Raw genomic sequence first — 21,323 nt, 5'->3', positions numbered from 1 at the left:
CTGGTCTCAGCACCACGATCCCAGAATATCTTGAGCACTCTGTCTGCCATGTCACTCAGGTGGGTGAAAGTCAACATGACAGCAGTTCCATTAGGATGGGGCAAGCCTGCAGCAGTCCTCGAGTGAGAATCAAAGTATCCATACCTTCCAGATCTGTCTCTAAACACAGCAATACACTCTGGAGATACAAGGAGGAGAGCATAGCTGACATCTGTGGAGAGACACTGTAGCCTTTCAGTGAGAGGAATCAACCACTCTTCGGTCCCTGTGGCTCTGAGGTATCCATGCATCACTCCTGACTTCAGCACATCGTATGTCCGGTTAAATGATGAAACCCTCAACGGTACTTCCTCCATGGTCAGGTGGTTGAATTTAAACCGTCCTTCAGCAATAAGCTGCAATTTAATGCTGATATATAACGCATCTCCCTCCTCTAAAACTCTATCAAGATCAGGCATCTTGAACGCAATCCCTTCACTCTGGTTTGCCAAAAATGTCAACGCTACACACGTGCACTGGTGATTTCTAGAGAAACTGTCATACCTAATATCACCCTGACAATGAGATGCCTGCACAGACACAACCCTGGATGCAATATCACCACCTTCTACATACGTTCTACCTGAAAACTGAGCTACAGCTGCACTGGTGCTTGCCTGTTCAACCTGTAAATAATCATTCATGAAATTAGGCTGCTGGTCACAATTAGTGTTACAGAATCTGTGTTAAATTTTAAATTGCACTTCATGCTGTTTGGGACAAAGGCATTTTTACTAAACACAGGGTTCCTGCACACTTTTGAAAGTCAAATTTAAGGCTTTTTAAGACCTTTTTAAGACCTGAAGAAATCAAAATGAATACTGTACATTAGGGCTGTGCAGTATTGACAAAAATATATCTTGATATTTTCAACGTTTTGTTGATAATAATTAGATGATATTTTACTGATTGTGTTTTTGTGCTGGTGCCATGGCTGGTTTAGGTCTGTTGTTGACAGCTGACTCACGAAGATATTCATATTTTTCATATTCTATGCAGTGGTCAGTTCACAGCAGTGACAGAAATTAATATTTTAATTAAGGGGCGATATTTGCCACCTTAAATTGATTTTTTCAGGGGCATTTTCACCTATATATGGACATTTTTTCTAAACTTATTTAGAGTTATGCATCACCTTTAATGTCAAATACTATCATTCAAATTAAATTATACAGTAATTATACAATAATACTTAATTATACAATAATCATACATTACCACTGTTACAGTCAAATTAAATCATTCAATCAAAATCCATCTTTGCAGTGCAGAGGTCACAGAAGCGGCATCAGAAGTGGCATTAATTTATTTACACTCCATTTACAACTGCATAAATAAAGCTATGAGATATATATTTTAAATCAATATTCAATATTTAAATATGAAATGATTTCTAATTTTAACATTTTATTTAAAGGGTACTTTAAATATGAAACCGCAGCGGCAAATCACTGTCTTAATAAGTGAGTTGAGGGAGTCATTCATTCAACCGATTCGTTCAAACGGCTGATTCATTCGGGAAAGAAGCAAGTGATTCGTTCAAAACGCGGATTTCAGTCAAGAAATAATCGCTGTTGGTTGCATTGAGACTCACTACGGTTTCATTATGAAATTCTAGTCGGCGAAATAAAGGGAAAACAAACAATATTGACAATATTGTGTCTAAAAAGTAACTCAATGTTAACTTATTGTTAATTTAACTGTTGTATAACATAAATATCACAATTGGAATTGTGCACGGGAAAACGGCACTCTTTCTGATGTGATATTCTAATATAAGAACATAATATGATATAAATATAAGACAAAAACTAACTTGGGGACATAACAGTTACACTGCACACATCACGCAATGAAAGCACGAGAGACAAATGCGATGTCAGCTCGCAGTGCCTCGTACATTGTTAAAACAATGATTACAATATCATAAAAGACAATACGCATCGCACACCATACGCACATAAAGAATGAACTTACAACTGAACTGACATTTACGACCTTTCTTCTCCTTCTCTCCTCTCGCGTGCAGGAGACAGTTATGCTGCCGCGACTCGCGAGTGACGCGAAATGTCACGTGAACTAGCAAATCCACAAAGATAGAATAATAAATAAATAAAAATACGTACGCTAATTAGATGGTTTTAATTTGGAAAGCTTTTAGATATGTCTAAGTCAAAGTGTCATCTAAAATTTAAGACCTTTCATAAGTAAAAATAAGACTTAAGACTTTTTATGGCCTTAAATTTTAAAAATCTAATTTAAGACTTTTTAAGGATCCGCGGGAACCCTGTAAACAGTTCTAAAAAAAAACACTAAAGAAAAGGGCATTTGTACACAGTAAGTGTGCACAAAAGACAAATGCAAAAATTGTTGTTTGAAAATTGCGTTCTATTAGGGGTGTAACAATACACTTATCTAACACTTGCCGATACATATGGGTTCACGTGAACAAGATCAGATGATATTTTAACACTATTGTTAAGAAATCTTTAAAGAACAAGATCAGATGATATTTTAACACTATTTAAAAAATCTTTGACGAAATGTAGACTGGAAAAAATGGTCTTTTATCTGACTTAAAGTCATAAAATGCACAACAATTTATGGTGCATTTTTAAATATCTAGTTTTTAGAAATGTTTATCTAATCTGAGACAGTCACTAGGTTTGCTGCAATAGTCGGTGTTACTGGTGTTCAGCCAAAACAGCTATTTACCTACTAAAAAAAAAACACCTGTCTTGGCAAGTGTTTTAATGTTAACCAAACAAAGGACAAATACATGACTAACAGGTCTTGACTAAATAGGCTACCTTTTGTAACATTACAAAAAGATCAATCTATATTTTATTTATACAGTAATGGATATGCAGTGTTTTTTTCACATTTGATTACTTTTGTCAAATTTCTGTACATGTCGGATCTACCCGAAAAACTCTAAAAACGATTTGATTAATTTCTTATATTATTACTGACTGCTTACTTGTCTTTAATAATGTTTCAAATTCACATTAATTCAGCTACATCTGGATTGTCTTTGTCCATATAAGGGATTAATAAAGCGCAATCGTGACAGCCCTAGTCCCAAGAATAAGGGTGCCCTGAAATGAGCATGTTGCAAGACACAGATATCAATAGTACCTGGTTAATCCTGGAGGGTCTGGTCTGTTCATCCTCCAGGTCGAACTTCCTCCAACGAATTTTTTGAGCCTGTGATCTCTTTCCTCTCCGCGGCATCCTTTAAAATATGAAGAGATAAAAAGAAAAAAATATATTTTTGTCAAATATATCTGACTAACTCACTAATTTGTGTGAATAACTTTTAAAAGTAGAGATTTTACTTTAACTTCAAAGTAATACATTAATAAAATACACTTAATTTCTAGTCAAAATAATTTTAAAAGGACATTCTCCCTTTGATATGCACATACTTTGAAAGTTCGCCTGGTGTCACAGCTGTTGAGCCTGAAAAGATAAAACCTGTAGTACTCTCAGGAAGAAAAACAAACAGTTAAACAACAATGAAAGAGACACTGTGTAAACTTGTAAAATGTTTTGTTTTTTTTGTTTTTTTTGGGGGGGGGGGGGGGGGGGTAAGAAATGAAATGAACTGCTCTCTGTGGAAAACGCCAAAACACAAGGAACCTGTAAAGAAACAAAACAGAACCAGACATATTAGAGCACAGGGACTACAATCATGGTGATGTGATGAAAATGTCATGGTAAAGATTAAGAAACCATATTAACACTAACCAAGGAGAAAAGTGCAGCAGAAAATGCAGGTCTGATCAGTCAGTCTGAAAAAACAACAATGACAACATAATGAAAAATTACTAAACTTGAGTCAACTATGCATAACTTCTTTGCATGTTCTATATTCATTATTTTTATCTATATGTAGAATATAATTTAGGAATGTATCGCAATAATGTTTTTTCTTGACATTCTCTCATATTTTCAAGAAGCAGAGTTTCTGTAAAATATGTGGCCTAAAACCTGTGATGGACTGGCCATCCATCCAGGTTTACTATATAGGACAAGTGGTTTGGACAATGGATGGGTAATTAATTATTTGTTGCATAAATAAAACAGTTTTTTTTATAGCTTCTATGATCCTAATCATATTTTAACTATAACGATTTTCGTATCAAGAAGTCAAATCTGAAGTTTTTGTATGTGGCCATGTCCCTAAATTAAACCTTTACCTCAAAATGCAGTATGGAATGAAAACAGTATTCTGAAACAGAGAAACAAGAGTGTCATAAAAATCATCATCACACTCACAACCCATTTAACTTGAACTTTCATTGCTGAACATTTTCAACTCACTCCAGTCTAAACTAAATGATTTTTTGGGTAATTTCTACATTTTTAGTAATTTTCTAGAAAAATCTACACATTGTCATAAATAACCTTATATAAATATCCGACCTTTTACCATCGCGTCATTTGATTTTGATTAATTGCGCGAGGGAGAGAGAGAGCAAGGCAGCGCTTTGAAGACGGCAGGAGCGCGCGCGCGGCCGAGGCTCTCTCTCTCCCTCTGCTCGTTCTCTCAGTGCACAGAGACATGCGCAGCAGTCATCTAGATGAAATCACCATAAGTGATCACCAATCATCAAATAAGGCTTTTATAAGGAAAATAAAATAATTTCAATACAGGAAAAAAAAACATGAAACAAAGCGGTCTACAGTGTAAAATGAATTTCTTACATTATATTTGCACTTTGTGGTTTATGATTAGATAATTCTGTCAGTGAGCGCGCACTGAAATCAGTTCTCACCGGAATTCTTCACTTGAGACTGATCTAACCGCCTTTGATTGGACGTTGCATTTTTTAAACTCAGCAGAAACGCATGTGATTGGCTCAACGCATGATTTGAGTGACATGAACATTGATGTAATGAATCAATCGACATTATCATAATTCTTTAGTACCATAAAATACATTCTAAATATTACTGAACTAAAATATAGTGAATTTATTTTTAATTGATAAAGATACACTTAAGGTGTTTGGTCAGTTTTGAGTCTGACGCATAATCTATAAGTAATGTCTGAGGGTTAAACAAGAAAAACATAGTAATGTTCCGTCTCCATCACTCCTCAAAATACTGTGAAGGTCGTCAACGTAGTAATCGATGCGTTATGCGTCACATCATGCGTTAATATTTACCAAGAATCACTGCAAATAACGTTATAGTGACGCTGCCGTCTCTATCCTACTTGAACCCAATCTAACAGATTGTCAGCGCGGATTTGTGTAACATCAACCACGTGACCGCAAGGCGCGAAAGCACGGTTCCCTCAGTTCAATCACGAGTAATACCAGTAAAACACTCATGGAACTCCCGTTATATTAAATAAAGCCATCTACAGAGCAAAATTTATTTCTTACATACATTATATTTGCACTTTGTTGTTTATGATTAGAGATTTCTGTCAGTGAGCACTGGAATCGGTTCTCACCGGATTCCTTCACCGTGACTAACGTTAACCACAGATGCGGAAACTTCGACGCTGCCTTTGATTAACATGAACCGACCAGCATCAATCGACAATTTTCATTCAAATATTTTTGCATAAGTATACTATTAACTTGTACATCGCCACATAAGCTATGTGAGGATGCTTAGCTTAAAATAAGCGCCAAAATGAATACACTCCTCGCTCAGTGTGTAAGTTAAGCTACACAAACAGCAAAATACAAAGCACGTAATATCCATCAGACACACACAAAATATCATGTTACGTTTCACACAAAGATAGAATTGTGGCTAACTTAACTGTTAGGCCCTAGCTGTAGACATAAATGATCATACATTAACTGTTACCCTCTTTACAAAGAAAAAGGTAGCTTCAGTAAACAAAAACAGCATTAACTACAACTCATATGATAATACGAATACTGTAAACATTTAATTCAAATAAAGAGCTGAATTTGACAATACAAGGCTTCATAAAACAGCATATATAAGAAATCGACCGCCTGCACTTACCTCAAGAGAACAATGCGGGTAGTTCATCAGTTCTGCTCCCGTGAAGAGTCGATCTCGCAGCCAATCAGCAGCGAGCTTTGATTGTACAACCAATAAAATCACACCTTGTAGTGATGGATCGGTCATGAGCGATTCGTTCATGTGAACAAATCTTTAATATGACTCGGGAATACCGAGTTGTCTCGTATGTGTCCTAAACCGCTCATTCATTCGCTCATTCACTAATCCCTATAGTATAGTGTAACGTTATGGCATCTGGGTGCACTAGATCTGCAAGGAGTGAACGAAATGAAGTGAAGTAGCTGTGTCCGAAACAGTGCTGTCATATATCACAACTGTGTTTTCAACCACATAATGTTTATTTTAGGTTTCAGACATTTAAGTACACATAAGTACAAGCAAATATATATATATATTTTGAGTTTGTAAAATGCACACTAATGTCTATGGAAGCGGCAATAATAATCCTTTCCATTATAATAAGACGACACGTTTTATTCATATCAGATTCACATTGTGTAAGTACCTTTACATTTTACCCTATTCTTCTCCCAGTTCACCGCCACTTGCTTTCATGTATTTCGTGAGAAGTGGAGGAACTGACGTGTTGTAAATCCAACAGATCCGATTCTCTGAACTGTAAAACAAACTAAAATGGCGCCGTTCGTTGTGCATACAGCTCAATTAACGCGGTCGTTATGAAGGTGTTTAAACAACAAAACACATCCACTTGCACATATTCGACAATCGGAATATCAGTGTTTCATGTTATAGCTAATACATTTGTGAATATTTTGAATAGAAAAGGGAAAATGACATGAAAGCAGATCATCATTCATTCAGCGATGTGTTGTGGTTGCTCTGTGTCACGTGACAAGCAATGACCCGTCACCATGGAAACATTAAAGTGACAGTAACGGTCGCCTAGAAAAACTCAAGCTGGGGGATCAGTTAGAATATTTTAAACTTAAGTTACGTGTGAAAGGGTTAAATACAAAAATAACAAACGAAAAAAACACAAATTAACAATGGTAAATTATTGTATGTATTTATTCTTTTTAGTAAATTGTTTTTTTTTTTGTTAGAAACTCACGCTCACGGATGACGTGGTCGTTGAGCGCCCTCAGGCGACCGTTATGATCATAGATATACATAATAAAGGCCTTTATTATGTATATCTATGGTTATGATTGCATTCAAATGACTACGCATCCTACAGATGATCTACAAATATTTTTAAATCATCCACCAAATTATCATCTCTTTCTTGCAGTTTAACGAGTAAACAACAATTCCACGAATTATTAAAACACCTGGCTGTTAGTAAAACACATGAAATTGAGTTAATGCTTAAATTATATATTTTAATAATAAAATAATTTACCTTATTAATGTAATTTTATTTCATTTTAAAATGCATCTATATAATATTGTATCTATATTTTAATGTTTTATTCAAGTAATGATTAATAAAAAAGGAACAAAAAAACCCCTAAAACTAGGTGTCCGTTGTTGTTTCTTATTTATTTACTCACGTGTTCCGTCAAACTATCGTATAAACGCAATATCACACTCGTAGTTGTGCGATATGGCTGTATATCAGCACGCCGTAATTACCTACGGCTGTGATTAACTATGCTGTGTTAGTCATTTGGGGTGGTTAGGGAGCTCTTAGTGTATATCAGCATCCTGTGATGACCTAAGGGAGGAGGCCCAACCGAATAACAGCTGTGCTGATATACAGCAATAATGCATTGTTACGAGTGTGATTTAACTAATTTAATACTTATTGAGTTGTGTGGGGTGGTTGCTATGGACCTCTAAGTGTATATCAGCATCCTGGCGTTAGGGTTAGGGCCGAACCGCAGCAATAGCGCATGGCTAAGGTGTTCAGGGTAGTTGCTAGGGTGTTCTGGGTGGTTGCTATGGTGTTGCTAGGCAGTTGCTAGGGTGTTCTGGGTGGTTGCTATGGTGTTGCTATGTGGTTGCTAGGGTATTCTGGGTGGTTGCTAGGGTGTTTTGGGTGGTTGCTAGGCGGTTGCCAGGGTGTTCTGGGTGGTTGCTAGGGTGTTGCTAGGGTGTTTTGGGTGGTTGCTAGGGTGTTGCTAGGTGGTTGCTAGGGTGTTCTGGGTGGTTGCTAGGGTGTTCTGGGTGGTTGCTAGGGTGTTGCTAGGCGGTTGCTAGGGTGTTCTGGGTGTTTGCTAGGGTGTTGCTAGGGTGTTTTGGGTGGTTGCTAGGGTGTTGCTAGGTGGTTGCTAGGGTGTTCTGGGTGGTTGCTAGGGTGTTGATAGGTGGTTGCTAGGGTGTTCTGGGTGGTTGCTAGGGTGTTGCTAGGCAGTTGCTAGGGTGTGCTGGGTGGTTGCTATGGTGTTGCTATGTGGTTGCTAGGGTATTCTGGGTGGTTGCTAGGGTGTTTTGGGTGGTTGCTAGGCGGTTGCTAGGGTGTTCTGGGTGGTTGCTAGGGTGTTGCTAGGGTGTTTTGGGTGGTTGCTAGGGTGTTCTGGGTGGTTGCTAGGGTGTTGCTAGGCGGTTGCTAGGGTGTTCTGGGTGTTTGCTAGGGTGTTAATAGGGTGTTTTGGGTGGTTGCTAGGGTGTTGCTAGGTGGTTGCTAGGGTGTTCTGGGTGGTTGCTAGGGTGTTGCTAGGTGGTTGCTAGGGTGTTGCTAGGCGGTTGCTAGGGTGTTCTGGGTGGTTGCTAGGGGGTTGCTAGGTGGTTGCTAGGGTATTTTGGCTGGTTGCTAGGGTGTTGCTAGGTGGTTGCTAGGGTGTTCTGGGTGGTTGCTAGGGTGTTGCTAGGCGGTTGCTAGGGTGTTCTGGGTGGTTGCTAGGGTGTTGCTAGGGTGTTTTGGGTGGTTGCTAGGGTGTTGCTAGGGTGTTCTGGGTGGTTGCTAGGGTGTTGCTAGGTGGTTGCTAGGGTGTTCTGGGTGGTTGCTAGGGTGTTGCTAGGCGGTTGCTAGGGTGTTTTAGGTGGTTGCTATGGTATTCTGGATGGTTGCTATGGTGTTACTAGGTGGTTGGTAGTGTTCACATTTGGTTACTATAGAGTTTTTATAATGTTCATGGCATGATTTAGCACTTGATTAGCATGTTGTTAGCATTATGCTAGCATGATTAGCATGTTTGCTAGCATGATGTTAGCATGATTAGCATTTTGCTAGCATGTTGCTAGCATGATGCTAACATGATTAGCATGTTTATAGCATGTTGCTAGCATGATTAGCATGTTGCTAGCATGATGCATGATTAGCATGTTGTTAGCATCATGCTAGCATGATTAGCATGTTGTTAGCATCATGCTACCAACATGCTAGCATGATTAGCATGTTGCTAGCATGATGCTAGCAAAAATAAGCATGTTGCAAACATGTTTTAGGTAGATGCTAGCTTGATTAGCATATTGCTAGCATGATGCTAGCATGTTTAGCATGTTGCTAGCATGATGCTAGCATGGTTGCTAAGGTGTTACTAGGTGGTTGCTAGGGTATTATGGGTGGTTGCTAGGGCGTTGCTAGGCGGTTGCTAGGGTTTTTGGCTGGTTGCTATGGTGTTGCTAGGCGGTTGCTAGGGTGTTCTGGGTGGTTGCTAGGGTGTTGCTAGGCGGTTGCTAGGGTGTTCTGAGTGGTTGCTATGGTGTTGCTAGGGTATTCTGGGTGGTTGCTAGGGTGTTGTTAGGTGGTTGCTAGGGTATTCTGGGTGGTTGCTATGGTGTTGCTAGGCGGTTGCTAGGGTGTTTTGGGTGGTTGCTAGGGTGTTTTAGGTGGTTGCTATGGTATTCTGGATGGTTGCTATGGTGTTACTAGGTGGTTGGTAGTGTTCACATTTGGTTACTATAGAGTTTTTATAATGTTCATGGCATGATTTAGCACTTAGCTAATCAATATTAGCATGTAGCTATTCACAGCTAGCATGTTTAGCATGTTGAAATTCCTGTGTGCTAGCATGAGTCAAAAGACCCAACCCCCATCTCTATACGATGTTCTGATGCAGAGATGTAGGTCTTGCAAAATGGTTGCTAGGGTACTCTGTTTGGTTGCTAGGGAGTGGCTTGGCAGCTGCCAATGATGAAACTCCAAAGGCTGCTTGTCAGTATGAATGATATAAACCACCCCCCATCTCTATACGATGTTCTGATATAGAGATGTAGGTCTTGCAAAATGGTTGCTAGGGTACTCTGTTTGGTTGCTAGGGAGTGGCTTGGCAGCTGCCAATCATGAAACTCCAAAGGCTGCTTGTCAGTATGAATGATATAAACCAACTCCCATGCCTCTGTGACATTCAGAATGGACGATATTCCTCTTTGGATTTTTGTTGCTAAGGTGCTCGACAATGGTTGCTAGGGCGTGGCCAGTAAGTGTTGAGGTGATTCAGGATTGGCTGTTTGCTGCCCCGAGTCAAACGAGCCCACCCTCATGTTTCTATGACAATTCAGTCCAGAGATATCCCTTCGATCTCTTTCAATGGAAGTCTATGGGAGTTGTTGCTAAGGTGCTCTAAATGGTTGCTAGGGCGTGGCTTGATAGCTTCACAATGATCCTGAGAGACTGATTGGTTGTCTGAGTAAAATGAGCCCGCCCTCTTGTCTCTATGACACTGTGATCCAGAGTTATGTTCAATACAAAAGCGGTTTCTATGGTGTAGGACGGCCCATTTCATGGGCCGTCCTACACCATAGTAAGTCAATGGGGCAACTTTGGGCCCCTCCTGCCCCTCAGGGGTGCAACTTTTACCCCATTGTGTGGTATGTTCTTACAGAGCCTGTCAGCCTCTTCAAATGTGGCAAATTTCACGTTTCTGCGACATCCTCGTTCCGAGCTACGACTCGTCAAAGTTTTTCGCAATGTTAAGTCTATGGGATTTTTTTGGGCCGTTTTTCGCCCCTGGGGCGACCATCGTACCCCCGATCTCTTAGAAAAGTCATAGCACACCATTCCCGAACAGGCCGCACGTTTTGACACCTCATTCATGGGTCTGTGACAAAAACTGCGGGAGGAGTAGCGCGTCAAAAAGTGGCCAGAAGAATAATAATAATAAGAATAACTAGAATGTACATTTCCAGAAGAAAATGTGAAGTGGTGCTTGCAGTGGCAAAACTCGCCGCTCGGTTGCTAGGGTGTGGTACAATATTGCATACGAGACAACAACCACGTCTGTACGATGTTCTGGTGCTGAGATATGGCTTATTCATGTGTTCAGGTGGTAACTAGGGTTCCCTATATGGTTGCTATGGTGTGCTTATACAGTTTATGAGATTATATTTAAAGACCAGTTGACAGTCTGAGTCAAAAAAAGCAAACTCCATGTTTCTTCTATTTTCTGGAGCTGAGATATGGCTTGAATATGTTGTTTTATGGTTGCTAGGCTGCCCTAAGTGGTTGCTAGGGCGGGAATATGAAGTTATTATGTCACTACTTATTGGCTGCTTGATAGGCCGAGTCAAAAGAGCCCAATTCCAAGTCTCTATGACCTTCTGGTCAAAAGATATGATCTCACAAATTTTGTGCCAATGTTAAGTCTATGGGACTTTTTTCGGAAATGTTTTCGCCCGCCGGACGATCATCGTACAACCGATCGCTTAGAAAAGACATAGCACACCTCTCCTCAATGAACCGGTCGATTTGACACCTCACTCATGGGTCTACGACAAAAGGTGCGGGAGGAGTAGCGTGCCGAAGTTTTGTCTAGGTGAATAGTAATCACAACACTAGAATGTACATTTCCAGAAGAAAATGTGAAGTGGTGCTTGCAGTGGCAAAACTCGCCGCTCGGTTGCTAGGGTGTGGTACATTATTGCATACGAGACAACAACCACGTCTGTACGATGTTCTGATGCTGAGATATGGCTTATTCATGTGTTAAGGTGGTTACTAGGGTTCCCTATATGGTTGCTATGGTGTGCTTATACAGTTTATGAGATGATATTTAAAGACTAGTTGACAGTCTGAGTCAAAAAAGCCAAGCTCCATGTCTCTACAATTTTCTGGAGCTGAAATATGGCTTGTAAATGTTGTTTTATGGTTGCTAGGGTGCCCTAAGTGGTTGCTAGGGCATGGCCATGAAGTTGTTATGTCACTACTTATTGGCTGCTTGATAGGCAGAGTCAAAAGAGCCAAACCCCAAGTCTCTGTGTCCTTCTGGTCAAAAGATATGATATAACAAATTTTGTGCCAATGTTAAGTCTATGGGACTTTTTTCGTCCGATTTATCGCCTGCTGGACGAACATCGTACAATGGATCGCTTAGAAAAGACATAGCACACCTCTCCTCAATGAACCGGTCGATTTGACACCTCACTCATGGGTCTACGACAAAAGGTGCGGGAGGAGTAGCGTGCCGAAGTTTTGTCTAGGTGAATAGTAATCACAACACTAGAATGTACATTTCCAGAAGAAAATGTGAAGTGGTGCTTGCAGTGGCAAAACTCGCCGCTCGGTTGCTAGGGTGCGGTTAGCTAGTTTTTACCAAGCTGCTAGCATGATTAGGATGTTGCTAGTATCATGCTAGCATGATTAGCATGTTGTTAGCATTATGCTAGCATTATTAGCATGTTGCTAGCATGATTAGCATGTTGCTAGCATGATGCTAGCATGATGCTAGCATGATTAGCATGATGCTAGCATGATTAGCATGTTGCTAGCATGTTGCTAGCATGATGCTAGCATGATTAGCATGTTGCTAGCATCATGCTAGCATGATTAGCATGTTGTTAGCATCATGCTAGCATGATTAGCATGTTGTTAGCATCATGCTACCAACATGCTAGCATGATTAGCATGTTGCTAGCATGATGCTAGCATGATTAGCATGTTGCTAGCATGATGCTAGCAAAAATAAGCATGTTGCAAACATGTTTTAGCTAGATGCTAGCATGATTAGCATATTGCTAGCATCATGCTAGCATGTTTAGCATGTTGCTAGCATGGTTGCTAAGGTGTTACTAGGTGGTTGCTGGGTATTATGGGTGGTTGCTAGGCGGTTGCTAGGGTGTTCTGGGTGGTTGCTATGGTGTTGCTATGCGGTTGCTAGGGTATTCTGGGTGGTTGCTAGGCGGTTGCTAGGGTGTTCTGGGTGGTTGCTAGGGTGTTGCTAGGGGGTTGTTAGGGTGTTCTGGTTGGTTGCTAGGGTGTTGCTAGGCGGTTGCTAGGGTGTTCTGGGTGGTTGCTAGGGTGTTGCTAGGGTGTTTTGGGTGGTTGCTAGGGTGTTGCTAGGTGGTTGCTAGGGTGTTCTGGGTGGTTGCTAGGGTGTTCTGGGTGGTTGCTAGGGTGTTGCTAGGCGGTTGCTAGGGTGTTCTGGGTGTTTGCTAGGGTGTTGCTAGGGTGTTTTGGGTGGTTGCTAGGGTGTTGCTAGGTGGTTGCTAGGGTGTTCTGGGTGGTTGCTAGGGTGTTGATAGGTGGTTGCTAGGGTGTTCTGGGTGGTTGCTAGGGTGTTGCTAGGCAGTTGCTAGGGTGTGCTGGGTGGTTGCTATGGTGTTGCTATGTGGTTGCTAGGGTATTCTGGGTGGTTGCTAGGGTGTTTTGGGTGGTTGCTAGGCGGTTGCTAGGGTGTTCTGGGTGGTTGCTAGGGTGTTGCTAGGGTGTTTTGGGTGGTTGCTAGGGTGTTCTGGGTGGTTGCTAGGGTGTTGCTAGGCGGTTGCTAGGGTGTTCTGGGTGTTTGCTAGGGTGTTAATAGGGTGTTTTGGGTGGTTGCTAGGGTGTTGCTAGGTGGTTGCTAGGGTGTTCTGGGTGGTTGCTAGGGTGTTGCTAGGTGGTTGCTAGGGTGTTGCTAGGCGGTTGCTAGGGTGTTCTGGGTGGTTGCTAGGGGGTTGCTAGGTGGTTGCTAGGGTATTTTGGCTGGTTGCTAGGGTGTTGCTAGGTGGTTGCTAGGGTGTTCTGGGTGGTTGCTAGGGTGTTGCTAGGCGGTTGCTAGGGTGTTCTGGGTGGTTGCTAGGGTGTTGCTAGGGTGTTTTGGGTGGTTGCTAGGGTGTTGCTAGGGTGTTCTGGGTGGTTGCTAGGGTGTTGCTAGGTGGTTGCTAGGGTGTTCTGGGTGGTTGCTAGGGTGTTGCTAGGCGGTTGCTAGGGTGTTTTAGGTGGTTGCTATGGTATTCTGGATGGTTGCTATGGTGTTACTAGGTGGTTGGTAGTGTTCACATTTGGTTACTATAGAGTTTTTATAATGTTCATGGCATGATTTAGCACTTGATTAGCATGTTGTTAGCATTATGCTAGCATGATTAGCATGTTTGCTAGCATGATGTTAGCATGATTAGCATTTTGCTAGCATGTTGCTAGCATGATGCTAACATGATTAGCATGTTTATAGCATGTTGCTAGCATGATTAGCATGTTGCTAGCATGATGCATGATTAGCATGTTGTTAGCATCATGCTAGCATGATTAGCATGTTGTTAGCATCATGCTACCAACATGCTAGCATGATTAGCATGTTGCTAGCATGATGCTAGCAAAAATAAGCATGTTGCAAACATGTTTTAGGTAGATGCTAGCTTGATTAGCATATTGCTAGCATGATGCTAGCATGTTTAGCATGTTGCTAGCATGATGCTAGCATGGTTGCTAAGGTGTTACTAGGTGGTTGCTAGGGTATTATGGGTGGTTGCTAGGGCGTTGCTAGGCGGTTGCTAGGGTTTTTGGCTGGTTGCTATGGTGTTGCTAGGCGGTTGCTAGGGTGTTCTGGGTGGTTGCTAGGGTGTTGCTAGGCGGTTGCTAGGGTGTTCTGAGTGGTTGCTATGGTGTTGCTAGGGTATTCTGGGTGGTTGCTAGGGTGTTGTTAGGTGGTTGCTAGGGTATTCTGGGTGGTTGCTATGGTGTTGCTAGGCGGTTGCTAGGGTGTTTTGGGTGGTTGCTAGGGTGTTTTAGGTGGTTGCTATGGTATTCTGGATGGTTGCTATGGTGTTACTAGGTGGTTGGTAGTGTTCACATTTGGTTACTATAGAGTTTTTATAATGTTCATGGCATGATTTAGCACTTAGCTAATCAATATTAGCATGTAGCTATTCACAGCTAGCATGTTTAGCATGTTGAAATTCCTGTGTGCTAGCATGAGTCAAAAGACCCAACCCCCATCTCTATACGATGTTCTGATGCAGAGATGTAGGTCTTGCAAAATGGTTGCTAGGGTACTCTGTTTGGTTGCTAGGGAGTGGCTTGGCAGCTGCCAATGATGAAACTCCAAAGGCTGCTTGTCAGTATGAATGATATAAACCACCCCCCATCTCTATACGATGTTCTGATATAGAGATGTAGGTCTTGCAAAATGGTTGCTAGGGTACTCTGTTTGGTTGCTAGGGAGTGGCTTGGCAGCTGCCAATCATGAAACTCCAAAGGCTGCTTGTCAGTATGAATGATATAAACCAACTCCCATGCCTCTGTGACATTCAGAATGGACGATATTCCTCTTTGGATTTTTGTTGCTAAGGTGCTCGACAATGGTTGCTAGGGCGTGGCCAGTAAGTGTTGAGGTGATTCAGGATTGGCTGTTTGCTGCCCCGAGTCAAACGAGCCCACCCTCATGTTTCTATGACAATTCAGTCCAGAGATATCCCTTCGATCTCTTTCAATGGAAGTCTATGGGAGTTGTTGCTAAGGTGCTCTAAATGGTTGCTAGGGCGTGGCTTGATAGCTTCACAATGATCCTGAGAGACTGATTGGTTGTCTGAGTAAAATGAGCCCGCCCTCTTGTCTCTATGACACTGTGATCCAGAGTTATGTTCAATACAAAAGCGGTTTCTATGGTGTAGGACGGCCCATTTCATGGGCCGTCCTACACCATAGTAAGTCAATGGGGCAACTTTGGGCCCCTCCTGCCCCTCAGGGGTGCAACTTTTACCCCATTGTGTGGTATGTTCTTACAGAGCCTGTCAGCCTCTTCAAATGTGGCAAATTTCACGTTTCTGCGACATCCTCGTTCCGAGCTACGACTCGTCAAAGTTTTTCGCAATGTTAAGTCTATGGGATTTTTTTGGGCCGTTTTTCGCCCCTGGGGCGACCATCGTACCCCCGATCTCTTAGAAAAGTCATAGCACACCATTCCCGAACAGGCCGCACGTTTTGACACCTCATTCATGGGTCTGTGACAAAAACTGCGGGAGGAGTAGCGCGTCAAAAAGTGGCCAGAAGAATAATAATAATAAGAATAACTAGAATGTACATTTCCAGAAGAAAATGTGAAGTGGTGCTTGCAGTGGCAAAACTCGCCGCTCGGTTGCTAGGGTGTGGTACAATATTGCATACGAGACAACAACCACGTCTGTACGATGTTCTGGTGCTGAGATATGGCTTATTCATGTGTTCAGGTGGTAACTAGGGTTCCCTATATGGTTGCTATGGTGTGCTTATACAGTTTATGAGATTATATTTAAAGACCAGTTGACAGTCTGAGTCAAAAAAAGCAAACTCCATGTTTCTTCTATTTTCTGGAGCTGAGATATGGCTTGAATATGTTGTTTTATGGTTGCTAGGCTGCCCTAAGTGGTTGCTAGGGCGGGAATATGAAGTTATTATGTCACTACTTATTGGCTGCTTGATAGGCCGAGTCAAAAGAGCCCAATTCCAAGTCTCTATGACCTTCTGGTCAAAAGATATGATCTCACAAATTTTGTGCCAATGTTAAGTCTATGGGACTTTTTTCGGAAATGTTTTCGCCCGCCGGACGATCATCGTACAACCGATCGCTTAGAAAAGACATAGCACACCTCTCCTCAATGAACCGGTCGATTTGACACCTCACTCATGGGTCTACGACAAAAGGTGCGGGAGGAGTAGCGTGCCGAAGTTTTGTCTAGGTGAATAGTAATCACAACACTAGAATGTACATTTCCAGAAGAAAATGTGAAGTGGTGCTTGCAGTGGCAAAACTCGCCGCTCGGTTGCTAGGGTGTGGTACATTATTGCATACGAGACAACAACCACGTCTGTACGATGTTCTGATGCTGAGATATGGCTTATTCATGTGTTAAGGTGGTTACTAGGGTTCCCTATATGGTTGCTATGGTGTGCTTATACAGTTTATGAGATGATATTTAAAGACTAGTTGACAGTCTGAGTCAAAAAAGCCAAGCTCCATGTCTCTACAATTTTCTGGAGCTGAAATATGGCTTGTAAATGTTGTTTTATGGTTGCTAGGGTGCCCTAAGTGGTTGCTAGGGCATGGCCATGAAGTTGTTATGTCACTACTTATTGGCTGCTTGATAGGCAGAGTCAAAAGAGCCAAACCCCAAGTCTCTGTGTCCTTCTGGTCAAAAGATATGATATAACAAATTTTGTGCCAATGTTAAGTCTATGGGACTTTTTTCGTCCGATTTATCGCCTGCTGGACGAACATCGTACAATGGATCGCTTAGAAAAGACATAGCACACCTCTCCTCAATGAACCGGTCGATTTGACACCTCACTCATGGGTCTACGACAAAAGGTGCGGGAGGAGTAGCGTGCCGAAGTTTTGTCTAGGTGAATAGTAATCACAACACTAGAATGTACATTTCCAGAAGAAAATGTGAAGTGGTGCTTGCAGTGGCAAAACTCGCCGCTCGGTTGCTAGGGTGCGGTTAGCTAGTTTTTACCAAGCTGCTAGCATGATTAGGATGTTGCTAGTATCATGCTAGCATGATTAGCATGTTGTTAGCATTATGCTAGCATTATTAGCATGTTGCTAGCATGATTAGCATGTTGCTAGCATGATGCTAGCATGATGCTAGCATGATTAGCATGATGCTAGCATGATTAGCATGTTGCTAGCATGTTGCTAGCATGATGCTAGCATGATTAGCATGTTGCTAGCATCATGCTAGCATGATTAGCATGTTGTTAGCATCATGCTAGCATGATTAGCATGTTGTTAGCATCATGCTACCAACATGCTAGCATGATTAGCATGTTGCTAGCATGATGCTAGCATGATTAGCATGTTGCTAGCATGATGCTAGCAAAAATAAGCATGTTGCAAACATGTTTTAGCTAGATGCTAGCATGATTAGCATATTGCTAGCATCATGCTAGCATGTTTAGCATGTTGCTAGCATGGTTGCTAAGGTGTTACTAGGTGGTTGCTGGGTATTATGGGTGGTTGCTAGGCGGTTGCTAGGGTGTTCTGGGTGGTTGCTATGGTGTTGCTATGCGGTTGCTAGGGTATTCTGGGTGGTTGCTAGGCGGTTGCTAGGGTGTTCTGGGTGGTTGCTAGGGTGTTGCTAGGGGGTTGTTAGGGTGTTCTGGTTGGTTGCTAGGGTGTTGCTAGGCGGTTGCTAGGGTGTTCTGGGTGGTTGCTAGGGTGTTGCTAGGCGGTTCTGGGTGGTTGCTATGTTGTTGCTATGCGGTTGCTAGGGTATTCTGGGTGGTTGCTAAGGTGTTTTGGGTGGTTGCTAGGCGGTTGCTAGGGTGTTCTGGGTGGTTGCTAGGGTGTTCTGAGTGGTTGCTAGGGTGTTGCTAGGTGGTTGCTAGGGTATTCTGGGTGGTTGCTAGGGTGTTGCTAGGTGGTTGCTAGGGTATTCTGGGTGGTTGCTATGGTGTTGCTAGGCGGTTGCTAGGGTGTTTTGGGTGGTTGCTAGGGTGTTTTAGGTGGTTGCTATGGTATTCTGGATGGTTGCTATGGTGTTACTAGGTGGTTGGTAGTGTTCACATTTGGTTACTATAGAGTTTTTATAATGTTCATGGCATGATTTAGCACTTAGCTAATCAATATTAGCATGTAGCTATTCACAGCTAGCATGTTTAGCATGTTGAAAGTCATGTGTGCCAGCATGAGTCAAAAGACCCAACCCCCATCTCTATACGATGTTCTGATGCAGAGATATTGGTCTTGCAAAATGGTTGCTAGGGTACTCTGTTTGGTTGCTAGGGAGTGGCTTGGCAGCTGCCAATCATGAAGCTCCAAAGTCAATGTGAATGTATAAACCAACCCCCATCTCTATACGATGTTTTGATGCAGAGATATAGGTCTTGCAAAATGGTTGCTAGGGTACTCTGTTTGGTTGCTAGGGAGTGGCTTGGCAGCTGCCAATCATGAAACTCCAAAGGCTGCTTGTCAGTATAAATGATATAAACCAACTCCCACGCCTTTGTGACATTCAGAATGGAAGATATCCCTTTTTGGATTTTGGTTGCTAAGGTGCTCGACAATGGTTGCTAGGGCGTGGCCAGTAAGTGTTGAGGTGATTCAGGATTGGCTGTTTGCTGGCCCGAGTCAAACAAGCCCACCCTCATGTTTCTATGACACTTATATCCTGAGATATCCCTTTGATCTCTTTCAATGGAAGTCTATGGAACTTGTTGCTAAGGAGCTCTAAATGGTTGCTAGGGCGTGGCTTGATAGCTTCACAATGATCCTGAGAGACTGATTGGCCGTCTGAGTAAAATGAGCCCGCCCCCTTGTCTCTACGACACTGTGATCCAGAGTTATGTTCAATATAAAAGCGGTTTCTATGGTGTAGGACGGCCCATTTCATGGGCCGTCCTACACCATAGTAAGTCAATGGGGCAACTTTGGGCAGCTCCTGCCCCACAGGGGTGCAACTTTTACCCCATTGTGTGGTATATTCTTACAGAGCCTGTCAGCCTCTTCAAATGTGGTAAATTACACGTTTCTGCGACATCCTCGTTCCGAGCTACGACTCGTCAAAGTTTGACGCAATGTTAAGTCTATGGGATTTTTCGGCCGGTTTTTCGCCCCTGGGGCGAACATCGTACCCCCGATCCCTTATAAAAGTCATAGCACACCATTCCCGAACAGGCCGCACGTTTTGACACCTCATTCATGGGTCTGTGACAAAAACTGCGGGAGGAGTAGCGCGTCAAAAAGTGGCCAGAAGAATAATAAGAATAAGAATAATAAGTATGCACAATAACACTAGTGTTGCTTTGCCATAGGCAAGCACCACTAACTAGAATGTACATTTCCAGAAGAAAATGTGAAGTGGTGCTTGCAGTGGCAAAACTCGCCGCTCGGTTGCTAGGGTGTGTATAGCTAGTTTTTAGTAAGATGCTAACAAAATAAGCATAATGATAGCATGATTAGCATGTTGCTAGCATCATGCTACCGTGTCTTTAGCATGATGCTAACATGATTAGCAGGTTGCTAGCATGTTTGTAGCTAGATGCTAGCATGATTAGCATGTTGCTAGCATCATGCTAGCATGATTAGCATGTTGCTAGCATCATGCTAGCATGATTAGCATGTTGCTAGCATTATGCTAGCATGATTAGCATGTTGCTAGCATCATGCTAGCATGATTAGTATGTTTCTAGCATCATGCTAGCATGATTAGCATGTTGCTAGCATCATGCTAGCATGATTGGCATGTTGCTAGCATAATGCTAGCATGATTAGCATGTTTCTAGCATCATGCTAGCATGATTAGCATGTTTCTAACATCATGCTAGCATGATTAGCATGTTGCTAGCATCATGCTAGCATGATTAGCATGTTGCTAGCATCATGCTAGCATGATTAGCATGTTTCTAGCATCATGCTAGCATGATTAGCATGTTTCTAGCATCATGCTAGCATGATTAGCATGTTGCTAGCATCATGCTAGCATTATTAGCATGTTGCTAGCATCATGCTAGCATGATAAGCATGTTTGCTAGCATGTTTGTAGCTAGATGCTAGCATGATTAGCATGTTGCTAGCATCATGCTAGCATGATTAGCATGTTGCTAGCATCATGCTAGCATGATTAGCATGTTTCTAACATCATGCTAGCATGATTAGCATGTTGCTAGCATCATGCTAGCATGATTAGCATGTTGCTATTATCATGCTAGCATGATTAGCATGTTGCTAGCATCATGCTAGCATGATTAGCATGTTTGCTAGCATGTTTGTAGTTAGATGCTAGCATGATTAGCATGTTGCTAGCATCATGTTAGCATGATTAGCATGTTGCTAGCATCATGCTAGCATGATTAGCATGTTGCTAGCATCATGCTAGCATGATTAGCATGTTGCTAGCATCATGCTAGCATGATTAGCATGTTGCTAGCATCATGCTAGCATGATTAGCATGTTGCTAGCATCATGCTAGCATGATTAGCATGTTTGCTAGCATGTTTGTAGCCAGATACTAGCAAGATTAGCATGTTGCTAGCATCATTTAGCACTTAACTAATCGATATTAGCATGTAGCTATTCACAGCTAGCATGTTTAGCATGTTGAAAGTCCTGTGTGTTAACATGAGTCAAAAGACCCAACCCCCATCGCGATACAATGTTCTGATGCTGAGATATAGCTGTTACAAAATGGTTGCTAGGGTACTCTGTTTGGTTGCTAGGGAGTGGCTTGGCAGCTGCCAATCATGAAAC

At 42.0% G+C, this 21,323-nt stretch overlaps 1 long non-coding RNA gene across 1 annotated transcript; it reads right to left on the bottom strand.

The window, feature by feature from the left end:
* Positions 1 to 282: 282 nt before the first annotated feature.
* LOC130084451 (uncharacterized) lies at positions 283 to 3,566 on the bottom strand. Its single transcript, XR_008806928.1, has 3 exons — positions 3,468 to 3,566; positions 3,178 to 3,274; positions 283 to 665 (listed from the first exon to the last, which is right to left on the bottom strand). It is a non-coding gene; the product is annotated as an uncharacterized LOC130084451 (long non-coding RNA).
* Positions 3,567 to 21,323: the final 17,757 nt, after the last annotated feature.

Source organism: Rhinichthys klamathensis, unplaced genomic scaffold, assembly GCF_029890125.1.
Source record: "Rhinichthys klamathensis goyatoka isolate OS25496 unplaced genomic scaffold, OSU_Roscu_1.1 h1tg000064l_1, whole genome shotgun sequence".
NCBI classification, from domain to species: domain Eukaryota; kingdom Metazoa; phylum Chordata; class Actinopteri; order Cypriniformes; family Leuciscidae; genus Rhinichthys; species Rhinichthys klamathensis.
The sequence above is the reverse complement of the archived record's forward strand: the minus strand, read 5'-3'. Positions and strand labels throughout refer to the sequence as shown.